We start from the raw sequence: 13808 nt of genomic DNA, 5'->3' as shown, positions 1-13808 counted from the left end.
CTAAACTTTTTTGGCTCTTAATGGGTTGTCAGTGGTACACAAAAGGCTGTAGGCCAAAAATGTGCAAGCAATTATATCCAGAAAAACTGATGCAGCATTGACCTATTACAGAGTTCTACTACTAAACAGATAAATGCAATTCCCCGTTCTACAAAACACACACACAGTATACATGTAAGTTAAGAAACACAGTACTTCCATCATGCAAATTAAATTAAGGATCCTGGCAACAATTATGCTTATATTTCTGTGTTTCTAGATAATTAAAATTAAGAGATGAAAATAAGGTGACGCAATTATCCATAAATTCATCACTTAATAATTTTAGGATGATGTCACTATGGTAGAGCATATATGGTGACGGATTAGTGATGCTCCTGTATACATCCTCAACTGATCCCCCAAAATGAACAACAGCCAATACATACAAGAAAATTAGCCGGCATGGTCACTTAGACTGTGATCTATACCAACATTATCACTCTTTTTTGCGTGTCAGATTCATAAACCTGGCATGAACAGTCTGAACTGATCGAGCGAACCAATTAAAGTAAAATCATATTTGAATATTTACAACATAAAGATTCCCTTCAACAACGTTACATTTTTTAAAAATGAGTTTTTTCTTTTTTTAAGAGACGAGGACTTGCTCTGTCACTGAGGCTTTAGTGCAGTGGCGCAATCACGGTTCACTGCAGTCTCAAACTCCTGGGTGCAAGTGATCTGCCCACTTCAGCCTCCTGAGTAGCTGGGACTACAGGCATGCACCATTGCATCTGGCTAATTTTTAAATTTTTGTGGAGACAAGGTCTCTACTATTCACGTATTTTTAATAAGGGTAGAAACTCCCTTTCTTTTTCTTACATTCAAGAGACACACTGGAAAAAAAAATAAGTTATTATTATTATTTTATGTGATAGTGGTCTCGATATGCTGTACAAGTAAACCATTGGCCTCAAGAAATCCTCCCACCTCAGCTGCCTGAGGAGTTGGGACTACAGGGATGCAGCACCACACCCGGCTAAAAATTCACATTTTTGTTACCCACTTCCTCCTAAAACAAAAATTACATAAGACAATGCCACCTATTCCTACCAATGATAGTTAAGACACGTATGCAAATTCCAATTGTTTTTCAAATAATGATATCCTAGTAGGTGGGACAGAACACTCTGATGGAGAATGAAGCAAAGGCTCATAGAGAAACTGTCTCTGGTCTTCACTTCCAAAGGACCAAGCCTACAACAAAAAGCTAAAGCAACATAATTATAGCATTAGAGAATAGTAGAGAAAGAAGGCAATTTGGAAAATAAACTATTTTACTAACAGATTTTTAAAAGGTCATATGGAGCTAGGGCCAGTACTCTGTATTCCAGTTACAGCTTATTCCTCTTGAAGCAGATGGACAATTTATCTTAAGAAGTATAGAAAGCTGCACCAGGTACGGCGGCTCACATTTGTAATCCCAGCACTTTGGAAGACTGAGGTGGGTGATCACCTCAAGAGTTCCAGACAAGCCTGGCCAACATTGTGAAACCCCATCTCTAATAAAAATACAAAAATCAGCTGGGCATGGTAGTGTGTGCCCGAAGTCCCAGCTGCTTGGGAGGCTGAGGCAGGAAAAATCACTTGAATCAGGAAGGCGGAGGTTGCAGTGAGCTGACACTGAGCCACTGCACTCCAGCCTGGGTGACAGAGTGAGACTCCATCTCAAAAACAAACAGTAGTAGTATAAAGTTGACATTTCAAAATGCAATCTTACATATTTACAGAAATTATATTTCTCAAAGAAAAGCTCTCTCCTATCTGTATCTCATTCCGTGTAAGTTTTCTGTGAGTTAAGAGGCTCTCCTTCAGATTGCCTGACCTATAACTGAGGTTCTTCGCTGTCATCTAAATGTTAGATTTAGTCTCTACGTCTTCTTTTTAATAGTGTTTTAGTTTAAGTATCTGGAGGAGACAATAAGACTATCTGATGAATAGGTTTGTATGAATATTGTGTTAATAATGCGTGTCAATTGCCCAAGACCTAGTAAGGTTTCCTTAAAGGTTAGCTATTCTTCCCATTTTGTACGTTATAACCTAACTAAACCAACTGATATCATGTGGCTCTGTGCCCCCACCCAAATCTCACCTTGAATTGTAATAATTCCCACATGAAGGATGGGACCAGGTGGAGATAATTCAGTGATGCAGGTGGTTTCTCCTATGCTATTCTCATGATAGTGAGTGAGTTCTCATGAAATCTGGTGGTTTTATAAGGGGTACTTCTCTCTCCTGCAGCCACGTGAAGAACACGTGTTTGCTTCCCCTTCTGCCATAATTGTAAGCTTCCTGAGGGCCCCCTGACTATGCAGAATTGTGAGTCAATTAAACCTCTTTTCTTTATAAATTACCCAGTCTTGGGTGTTTCTTCACAGCAGCATGAGAATGAACTAATACCCCAATTTTTATCAGATTTTGTGAATCCCTGAAGAATGAAAGGTTTCCTTTCTTTTTAAAATTTCTACCTTCAGATGAAAGTTAGATTTACATTATTTTTGTTGAGAAGCCTTCTTCAATGATTCCTGTGCAATCTAGAAACTCAGAAATCCCCCAAATCTCAGTAATTGTGCACCATTAATTGAGTCTATAATAAAGTTGATATAAAAAGCTTGAGGCAGCAAAATCTCATCCTCAGCTTCAAGATCAGCAAAACTCCTTGCGTTTCCTGTTTTCACACTGGCAGCAGAAACTACAGATAAAGTGTAATTTTGAAAAATTGGCTCTAACTATGGTCCAACTTTACCTACAGTAGCCAAAAAGCTATACATAAAGGTCATATAACCAAGTCATTCTTCCTTCACAATCTAGCCTCAGAATTGCTCCAATTCTATGTCTCAGTACACCCAACCTGTCCCTCTCACAATCTGAAAGCACCCCATTTACAAACACATTTCTTTGTTTTCACAATTTCAGCTTCCTGTCTACAAATGTTTGCTCATGCTCTTTCCTCCACCTGACATGCCTAGTGCTCCTAATAATTTATCATTAAAGGTCCAGTTCGCTTTCCTTATCAAAAGCAGTATCTCCTCTGATTTTTAATGTCACTTGATCTGTACTTATCTCACACTGTTTGGCAATACAGCTATCTGCATATGTCATCTTCCCTACTAAACTGAGGACAGATTAGTGTTTTTGCACTCGGATTTCTCAATAATCTCAATGCAACCTGAATAGTGACACTTAACTAAATTTGGCCTAAAGCTGCTTCCATAAGCAATGAACTGCACTTCGGTATGTTAAAACTGCAACCTAACTTGAGTATATTATTGTAAGAAGCAGCTACGCTTTCAGCCAATCACAAGCTGCAAACTGCTCTGACATGTCCAAATAAGGCAAACATGGACCTGTAACCAATCAGGCTATGTGTGGATGTCACCTATTTTTCTGTCTATAAATACTGACTATCCACATTGCTAGGTGGGGCTCTCTGAACTTTTTCTGCTTCAGGGTGCTGCCCAATTCGTGAATTGTTTCTTTGCTCAAATTTACTGCTAAATTTAATTTGTCTAAAATTTTCTTTTAACAAGACTCAATATGTAATGCTAATGAGCATATTAATTTCCATAAGATCAACAAAGTCCTTTTTTTTTGAGACAGGGTTTCACTGTCACCAAGGCAAGAATTGCTTGGCATGATCTTGGCTCACTGCAACTTCTGCCTCCCAGGCTCAAGTGATCCTCCCACCTCAGCCTTGGGACTACAGGTGTGTGCCACCATGCCCAGTGAATTTTTATATTTTCAGTAGAGATGGCGTTTCACTACGTCATCCAGGCTGGTCTCAAACTCCTGGACTCAATCAATCTGCCTACCTTGGCCTCCCAAAGTGCTGGAATTACAGGCCTCAGCCACCACACCCAGCCAAGACTAACAATGTCTTGTTTGGTGGAGATCCAGCCTTAAAAATGCACACGACAATATATCATTTTCAGATATATAAAAGTCACTAACTAAATCAAACAAGCCATCAAGATTCTTACTAACTTTAAACTGATTTACCAAATTGTTTTTATTCATACTATCACCCAATAGGATAGTTTAAGTTCATTCATAAATTTGGAACTCAAAAAAATCTCAATCACCAGACAAACCCACAAAAGCCATAAATTCACAGTAAACCTGATTTTATTTATTTGGAGACCCAAACACTATGTATAACAATAATCAGAGGTCCAACTTTGGGTGGTAAGGTATATTTAGCCCCCTGCACACGTGCCAACAGAATCATGCATTCTTTTTTCCTATCTTTCTCAACAAACCCACTACAACTGTATGGGAAAAGGAAAAAATACTTTGCTAGTTTCACGGCACTGGCATCTGAAGCTAGGAAAGCAGCTAATAACGGGAGAAAGGGGCCTCTAAAATGAAGATGGAAGATGGCACTGAAGAGCCCAGAGTCTATCAAGAGAACTCCTGCTCCTTTAAGGGCTCTCTCTCCAGCCTCACATCTCCTTACTCCCATTAACACTTTCTATTCTACCACACACAACTATACAAAGGTTTCCACAAACACACCATAATGTGCTTTTTCGCCTCCATGTCACTGCTTATGCTAATTTAGAAGAAACCCGTTACCTCTTCCGTGAAGTCTTTACTAACCTCCTTCAAAGTTAATTACTCTCTCCTACTTTGATTTTTATGTAAAAAGTATTATGCATTTATCTCAATATATTTCAATTATTAGTTTGCACATTTTACTATTAGACCTCATGCTCCTTTTTAAGGAAAGAATCAACTGTCACTTTTTTTTTTTTTTTTTTTTTTTGAGATAAGAGTTTCGCTCTTGTTGCCCTGGCTGGAGTACAATAGCGCAATCTTGGCTCACCCCAACCTCTGACTCCCAGGTTAATTCTTCTGCCTCAGCCTCCAGAGTAACTGGGATTACAGGCATGGACCACCATGTCCAGCAAATTTTGTATTTTTAGTATTGTATTTTAGCTGGGATTAAAGGCATGCACCACCATGTCTAGCAAATTGCTTGTTGGCCAGGTATGGTGGCTCATGCCTGTAATCCCAGCGCTGTGGGAAGCTGAGGTGGAAGGTCAGGAGTTCAAGACCAGTCTGGCCAATATGCTGAAACCCCACCGTTGCTAAAATACAAAATTAGCCAGGCAATGTGGTGCACATCTGTAATCCCAGCTATTTGGGAGGCTGAGGCAGGAGAATTGCTTGAACCTAGGAGGTGGAGGTTGTGGTGATCGTGCCACTGCACTTCAGCCTGGGCAACAAGAGTGAAACTCCATTTCAAAAAATATATATATTCTATGGAAACATACAATGACACTACTCTGTGTGGACCAAAACAACTTATTGATAGTCATGCAACTATTTCTTACCTCTTCATATATCTAAAAGATTTATTCTGAGAACATTAAAACTATACACTGGATCAGATTAAGTGGTTCATCCTGCTGAAAGAATGTCTGACCCAAAATTCCAGTTATTCATCAATGAACTATGCCCAGTCCTGGAGACTGCCATCAAGTAATGTTTTTATCATGCACAATTCGATCTCCACATTACACAGAGGTAGCAGAACTGCATTCCATGTCAACTTCAAAAGATTAAAAACTCAAATATCTTTGGATATAAATGTATTTCTTCATACCATATATAAAAGTTAACTCAAAATTGATCAATCCTAAATCTACGAGCTAAAATTTCTTTCTAAAACTCTTAGAAGGAAACAGGTGTAAATGTGCATAACCTTGAATTAGCCCACGATTTCTTAGATATGATATCAAAAGCACAATGAAAAAAACCAGAGGCTGGGCACCATAGCTCACGTCTGCAATCCCAGCTTTTTGGGTGGTCGAGGAAGGTGAATCACTGGAAGTCAGGAGTTCGAGACCAGCCTGGTCAACATGGTAAAACCCCACCTCTACTAAAAATACAAAAAACTTGGCCAGGCATGGTACCAAACGCCTGTAGTCCCAGCATACTCGGGAGGCTGAGGTGGGATGGTTGCTTGAACCCAGGAGGCGAAAGTTGCAGTGAGCCAAGATCACACCACTGTACTCTAGCCTGGGTGACAGAACAAGACTCTGTCTCAAAAAAAAAAAAAAAAAAAAAAAAAAAAAATCCCAGAACAATTAGACTTCAAAATTTAAAACTTTTGGGCATTAAAAGATACTGTATCAAGAAAGTGACAAGACAAGTCACAGAATGGTGAAAAAAATCACAAATCATATAAAGATCTAGTATGCAAAGTATGTACTCTTCTAGTATCCAGAATACATAAAGATCAAATTGTAAAACAGGCAAAAGATCTTGAATAGATATTTTCCCTAAGATATACAAATGGCCAATAAGCACATAAAGAGATGCTAAACAGTATTAACCATTAGACAAATGGAAACCAAAATCACAATGACATAACACTTCATATCCAATAGAACGACTATTTTTAAAAAAATCAAAAACCAAAAATCCTGAAAGTAACAAGTTTGGCAAGAAAGTAGATGAGAAATAGGAACCTTTATACATTGCTGATGGAAATATAAAATGGTGTTACTGCTGTGGAAAACAGTTTGGTAGTTCCTCAAAAAGTTTAAACAGAATTACCATATGACCCAGCAATTTTACTTCTAGAAATATACCTAAGAGAACTGAAAATATGTTCACACAAAAACTTGTATATGAATGTTCATAGCAGTATTATTCTTCATAGCCCAAATGGCTAAACCACCCACCAACTAACGAAGGTATAAATGAAATGCGGGCTATCCATACAAGGGACTATTATACGGCTATAAAAATGAATAAAGTACTGATACATACTACAAGGATAAACCTTTAAAATATTACAACTCATGGGCTGGGCGCAGTGGCTCACGCCTGTAATCCCAGCACTTTGGAAGGCCGAGGCGGGTGGATCACAAGGTCAAGAGATCGAGACCATCCTGGTCAACATGGTGAAACCCCGTCTCTACTAAAAATACAAAAAATCCACTGGGCATGGTGGCACGTGCCTGTAATCCCAGCTACTCAGGAGGCTGAGGCAAGAGAATTGCCTGAACCCAGGAGGCGGAGGCTGCGGTGAGCCGAGATCACGCCATTGCACTCCAGCCTGGGTAACGAGAGCGAAACTCCGTCTCAAAAAAAAACAACTCGAAGCCAGGCACAAAAGGCCACATGTTGTATGATCCATTAACATGAAATGTGCCAAAAAGAAAAATTCATAGACAGAAAGTGGATTAGTGGTTGCAGGGGTCAGGGGAGAGCTTAGGAGTGCTGCTAACAGACAGGGGATCTCTTTCTTGGGTGGTGGAAAATGTTATAGAATTACATAATGGTGATAGTTGCACACAACACTGTGAACATACTAAATACCACTGAATTGTCTACTTTAAAACTGAATTTTGTTATGTAAATTATGTCTCAATTTTAAAACTGCAAAAAAATGTGTACTCTAAAATGGAAAAAAAATAAATTAAAAATCACAAAAAAAGAAATTGTGTATGTGTGTACACACAGTTAGCCCTCCTATCAATGGGTTCCATTATCATGGATTCAACCAGGAATCAAAAATATGCCCCCAAAAATTGCATCTCTACTGAACATGTACATACATTTTTCCTTGTCACTCCCTAAACAATATAGTGTAACAACTGTTTACATAGCATTTACATTGTATTAGGTATTGTAAGTAACCAAGAGATAATTTAAAGTATACAGAGGATGTACGTAGGTTATATGCAAATGATGCCATTTTACATCAGGGATTTGAGCATCCTGGATCCAATCCCTATGGATACTAAAGGACAACTGCGTATATTTATCACCTCACTTCAAAATATCTTCTTCATCTTAGCTTAAATTAGTTAACTACTAATATTTCAAATTAGTCAATACGAGTCAGATTTCTGTAAACAATTATTTGACGTATGTCGAAAACACCTGCCAATCCCTCTGCAGTGTGAATACCACCTATTTACTTTTTGGTATATACTTAAATCACATTAAAATGTTTACATATAAGATGTATTTAAAATACAGTACACATTCATATTTCTTAAACATCCACAAGATAACTATTATCAGCGCATAAAATTTTAGGCGCACACACATCCTGCCATGACTCTTGTTCTCAGATCTTATAGTCACATGAGACCTATAGTCAGCAGAAATATATACATTAAAATATGACAACCAGGTATATCCTGTGAGGTCACTTGCAGGGTATACCTGCAATCTTTAGTGAGGAAAAAAGTTTTGGAAAGTATGCCCAACTTCTTCAACCACTACTTGGAAGAGCTGCCCCTTGATTAAGACTTGGGTCCCTAGGATGTTTTCAAGTATGGCTATAAATACCAGCACCATTTCTCAAATCACTGCTAAAAATTCCATGTGTTCAGAGGAAACTTTCAGCAATTCCCACTGGCCCCTGGAATCAATTTACTGATTAAGCAATAATCGAGATTAAGAGATCCTATTTTTACCACCATCGCTACCACCACCCTAACCTATGCCTTGTATCTCATACAGCTTCCTTCTAAAACAGACACTTCTTTTCTTTTACATTTTGATATCATCTGTTACGTGCGCTTTATTTATCCTTTCTTATATCAAAAATAAGTCTACTGTAGTTACACTCTAGGAGGCACCTTTCACACAAAAAGGTGTGATAGGCACCTTCTGGAGTTGTGCAAGGAAGCAGCTCTGATAAACACTTCAGATCTATTTCTAGTCCTCTCTTTAATTCTTAAAATTACATTCCTAATTTTAAGAATATGTCCTCAAAAATGTGCATTTTAATATAGTGTTCAAATGGAGCAGCTACAAAAATTTTGAAGGAACATTTTGGAAGACACTACTTTGTATCTAAACAAAACAACACTTCTTAATGCCTCATGAGTTCCATGAAACAGTAATTTGTTACGTTTTTATCAATGTTACTGACTCTATATATAAATTTGTAACCAGGCAATTTCCATAGTCACCACAAAAAATATCCTTAAATGTCTACTGGAATAGATTTTTATGTCCGTAAATTGGAATAGTCTGAGCTATGAAGGGAGGTTCTGTATAACCATTCAATATTTACTGAGCACCCATGGGGTTGCTGACTAGGCACTTGGAGAAGAGATAGAGAACAATACAGAACACAGTTCCTATTCCACGGAGGAAATGAGCATAAACCCAATATATATAAAAGAAAGACAGCAACTACAGTTTAACAATATTTGAAACTTAAAAATTGTAAGAATAATGTTGGACTGACAGGAGCAAGGGGAGTTATTCAGTGATGTTTTTATAAAAGAGGCTATTGTAAATGTGATTATTAATGGAAGCAAGGTAAAGAAAGTTTAGAAGAGGCCCAGCATGGTGGCTCACACCTACAATCCTAGAGCTTTGGGAAACCAAGGCCAGTAGTTTGAGACCAGCCTAGGCAAGAGCCCCTTTCTCTTTAGCAGGGCATGGTGGCACACACCTGTAGTCCTACCTACTCAGGAGGCTGAGGCCAGAGAATCCCTTGAGCCCAGGAGTTCAGAGTTACAGTAAGCCATGATCATGACACTACACTCCAGCTTGGGGGACAGAGTGAGACCCTGTCTCTAGCCCAAGGAATCACATGTGCAAAGATTAATGATTTGGTAGTCAAGAACTTTTGGCACAAGTGATACCTAACCTGCCTGGCTTACAAAAAAATAAATAAATCAATAAATAAAAGATACTTTTAACATTAAAAAAAAAAAGAATGAGGACAAATAATCAAGAGTTCCAATTAGCAACTAATTTGTAAGGCCTTTGGGAAAAAAAATTTAGGTATTAGTGTGACTTTTTTGCACCAGCAGTTTCCTTTCCAAGTCATATTGAACACTCCTTCCAATCTACTTATGGACATAAAATAGACATAGAGATTATGTCACATCTCTTGCTTGAAATCTTCGAAAAGTTGGGGCACTGCTACCTACAAAATCAAATCCAAAATTACTCTGAGAGTTCAAAGCAACTCTCAAATCTAGTTCCTCTTTGAGTATGCTTTTGTCCCCTCTAATACATACTCATTCCCAAAGGTGCATTTTTTAGTTTCAGAACCTTTACACTTTTAAAATTGAGGACCCCAAAGAGCTTTTATGTGAGGGTTCTCTATCAATATTTACTGTGTTAGAAACTGAAACCGATAAATTTATCAACATTAATTCATTTGAGAAATAACTACATTTAAAAAAAAACAAAACAAAAAAACCCACAATTTAGAAGAGTGGCATTGTTTCACATCTTTGCAAAACTCTACTATGTGGCTTAATAGGAAATAGTTGAATTCTCATTATCTGCTACTACCTTCAATCTGTTGCAATATCACACATCATATAGCCTTTGGAAAACTCCACTGTATGGTGGTGAAAGAATAAAAATACTAATGTCTTAGTACATGAAAACAGTTTTGAGCTAAAAAACTTGCTGAAATGGTATTGGGGACCCCCAGAAGCCCACAGGCCACACCTTAAGAACCACTGCCAACAAAGAAAAAAGGCAATACAATGCAGCAAAGACAGTCTTTTCAACAGATAGTACTGCACAACTAGATATCCACAGGCAAACAAATGAATCTGGAAACAGACATTACTCACAAAAATTAACTCAAAATTGATCACAGACCTAAACGTAAAATGCAAAATTGTAACACTCCCAGATGGTGACACAGAAGACAATCCAGATGACCTTGGGTTTGATTATGAGTTTTTAAATACAATGATGAAGGCATGACCCATGAAAGAAAGAACTGCTCAACTGAACTTTATTAAGATTAAAATACTCTGCTGTGTGAAAGGCATGGTCAAGAGAATGAAAAAGACAAGGCACAGACGGGAGAAAATATTTGCAAAAGACATATTTGATAGCCAGAACCCATGGCTCACGCCTGTAATCCTAACACTTTGGGAGGCTGAGGTGGGTGGATCACCTGAGGTCAGGAGTTCAAGACCAGCCTGGCTAACATGGTGAAACCCCGTCTCTACTAAAAATACAAAAATTAGTCAGGCATGATGATGGGTGCCTGTAAACCCAGCTCCTGCGGAGGATGAGGCAGAAGAATTGCTTGTACCTGGGGGGCAGAGGTTGCAGTGAGCCAAGATGGCATCACTGCACTCCAGCTTGGGCGACAGAATGAGACTCCATCTCAAAAAAAAAAGAGAAAAAAGATACATTTGATAAAGAGCTGTTTATTCAAACTATACCACCCTCAAATCAACATAGACATAAAAAGTCATTTCTCTTCTGTTTTCTTCTTAGAATCACCAGACATAGATGCCAAAATCCAAAGAGTGATAATATCAAATGCTGGTGAGAATGTGAACACTAACTCCCATGCATTACTGGTGGGAATATAAAATGGTACAATCACTTTGAAAGACAGTTTAGAGGTTTCTTGAAAACTAAAGGTACTCTTACCATAGGCTCCAGCAACTGTGTTCCTTGGTATTTACCAACAAACTGAAAACATGTCCACACAAAAGACTTGTACACAGATGTTTAGAACAGCTTTATTCACAACTGCCAAAACTAGACAGCAACCAAGATGTCCTTCAGTAAGTAAATGGACAAACAAACTCTGATACATCCAGATAATAGTCAAGTGCTAAAAATAAATAAATAAATAAATAAATAAATAAATAAATAAATAAGGAAGCTGTCAAACCAGGAAAAGCCATTGAGGAAATCATAAATGCATATTACCACATGAAAAAAGAAAATCTGAAGACTACAGACTGTTTGATCCCAACTATGACATTCTTGAAAAGGCAAAACTATTGAGGCAGTTAAAAAAAAATAGCAATCGTCAGTGTTTGGGACAGAGGAGGGATGACGAGGTGGAGCACAGAGTATTTCAAGGCAGATAAATATTGTACTGCTACAATAGCGGATATATGCCATACAAATGTCCAAACTCATAGAATATACAAACTCCAAGAGTGAACCCTGGCCAGGCACAGTGACTCATGCCTGTAATCCCAGCACTTTGGGAGGCCAAGGTGGGTGGATAGCCTAAGGTCAGGGGCTCAAGATCAACCTGGCTAACACGGTGAAACCCCGTTTCTACTACAAATACAAAAAATTAGCCAGGCATGATGGCGCACATCCTGTAATCCCAGTTACTCGGGAGGCTGAGGCAGAAGAATCACTTGAACCTAGGAGGCAGAGGTTGCAGTGAGCCGAGATCTCGCCATTGCACTCTAGCTTGGGCAACAAGAGCAAAACTCTGTCTCAAAAAAAAAAAAAAAGATTCTCTTTTAAAGAAATAGCAGCTAACTGCCCAAAATGATTTTCCATAAAAAGAACCATATATACAATGAACATATAAAATTCTAAAGGTCAAGTCCAAAATTTTGATTCTCTAGAGAAACTAAAGCCATTTAGGAACATACTAAGAACACAAAGTAACGGAAATGTCACTTTGGCTATCCAAAGAACAGGAAGAGCAAACACTAAGCCTTCACTTTGAAAGTCTAAGGCTACTTCTTCCTGGTAGGGGCTCTAACCTTTTGCCAAAAAGCCTGCAAGTTTATTTTTCTTAATTATTTGATTTTGAGTGAGAAATCATAAAAATAACCATTTCAGAGCTGAAGAAAACAGAGGAGAAATGACTTTCTATGTCTATGGTGATTCTAAATGATCATGGCCAAATAAATTTATTTAAACGAAAGCAATTCTGATTAGTAGATTATTTTTAAACAATTAATTTATAAAACATCAAAGCAAATATTTCATGTCTCACATATGAAAGAAAAATGCCAAGAAGTGTTTCACTTCTCACCTGCCATAGTGACTTTTAATTCAAAGACAACTTTAAAAATTATTCAGATATATAAAATATGTAGTAAACATAAAAAGTATAGATGCCCAAAGGCTAATATTATTTCTTAAAACAGCAAATAAATCCATCAGTGAACAATAATTACAAAGCTATTTCAGAATTCATTTCCTAATTAAGAACAAGTGGCTACAAAAAACAGGTGAATATTAAGTTACCTTTAGAATTTCTCTTTTAACATACATACTATTCAGAAACTTAACTAGATATATCTGGGAGGAAAAAGGACACATTCGTGAATTTTACTATGTGTCTCAGGCATTCTGTTCTGCCATGGTGACAGAAAAAAATAAATAAATAAAATGCCTCAGGCATTTGATATACGCAGTCAAATCTTACTCATTACTAATACCTTGATAACTCTATTACTACATTCTGTATTGTAAGACTAAAAGTAAGGATAATGAAAAATGAAAATATAAATCACATGGTTAATTCTTATATGAAACCCAGACATTAATTACAAAATAACGATCTTTTTAAAACAAGATCCTTTTGGAAAAAAAAAAGTCCCAGTTACCTTACTTATAAATAAGAGACATCCTGGGACAGATCTTCTACTTTATTTCTTCCTTACAGACATCTTCTTAGAAATCACATCCTAGTTACCAGATCCCTCTTGACAATATGCAAAACTAAACACCCATAAGATATTATTAACTGAGACATTAAAAACCATTTGTGAGCAGGGCGCAGTGGCTCAAGCCTGTAATCCCAGCACTTTGGGAGGCCGAGGCAGGTGGATCATGAGGTCAAGAGATCGAGACCATCCTGGTCAACATGGTGAAACCTCGTCTCTATTAAAAATACAAAACATTAGCTGGGCATGGTGGTGCGTGCCTGTAATCCCAGCTACTCAGGAGGTTGAGGCAGGAGAATTGCCTGAGCCCAGAAGGCCGAGGTTGCGGTGAGCCGAGATCGCGCCATTGCACTCCAGCCTGGGTAACAT

At 37.9% G+C, this 13808-nt stretch overlaps 1 protein-coding gene across 27 annotated transcripts in view; it reads right to left on the bottom strand.

Annotated features, from left to right (window-relative positions):
* Positions 1-13808, bottom strand: part of PICALM (phosphatidylinositol binding clathrin assembly protein) — a 113031-nt gene that overhangs the window by 87827 nt on the left and 11396 nt on the right. Inside the window, exon 1 of one of the 27 annotated variants that reach the window (XM_032295864.1) lies at positions 11440-11620. The exons of the other annotated variants lie outside the window; for them this stretch is intronic. The gene's annotated coding sequence lies outside the window, so the exon portion shown is untranslated. Of the gene's footprint in view, positions 1-11439; positions 11621-13808 lie in introns of those variants that run through there. 27 annotated transcript variants of the gene reach the window in all.

This window comes from Sapajus apella, unplaced genomic scaffold (genome assembly GCF_009761245.1).
Source record: "Sapajus apella isolate SASKATOON/1434 unplaced genomic scaffold, GSC_monkey_1.0 scaffold34, whole genome shotgun sequence".
Lineage (NCBI taxonomy): Eukaryota > Metazoa > Chordata > Mammalia > Primates > Cebidae > Sapajus > Sapajus apella.
The sequence above is the reverse complement of the archived record's forward strand: the minus strand, read 5'-3'. Positions and strand labels throughout refer to the sequence as shown.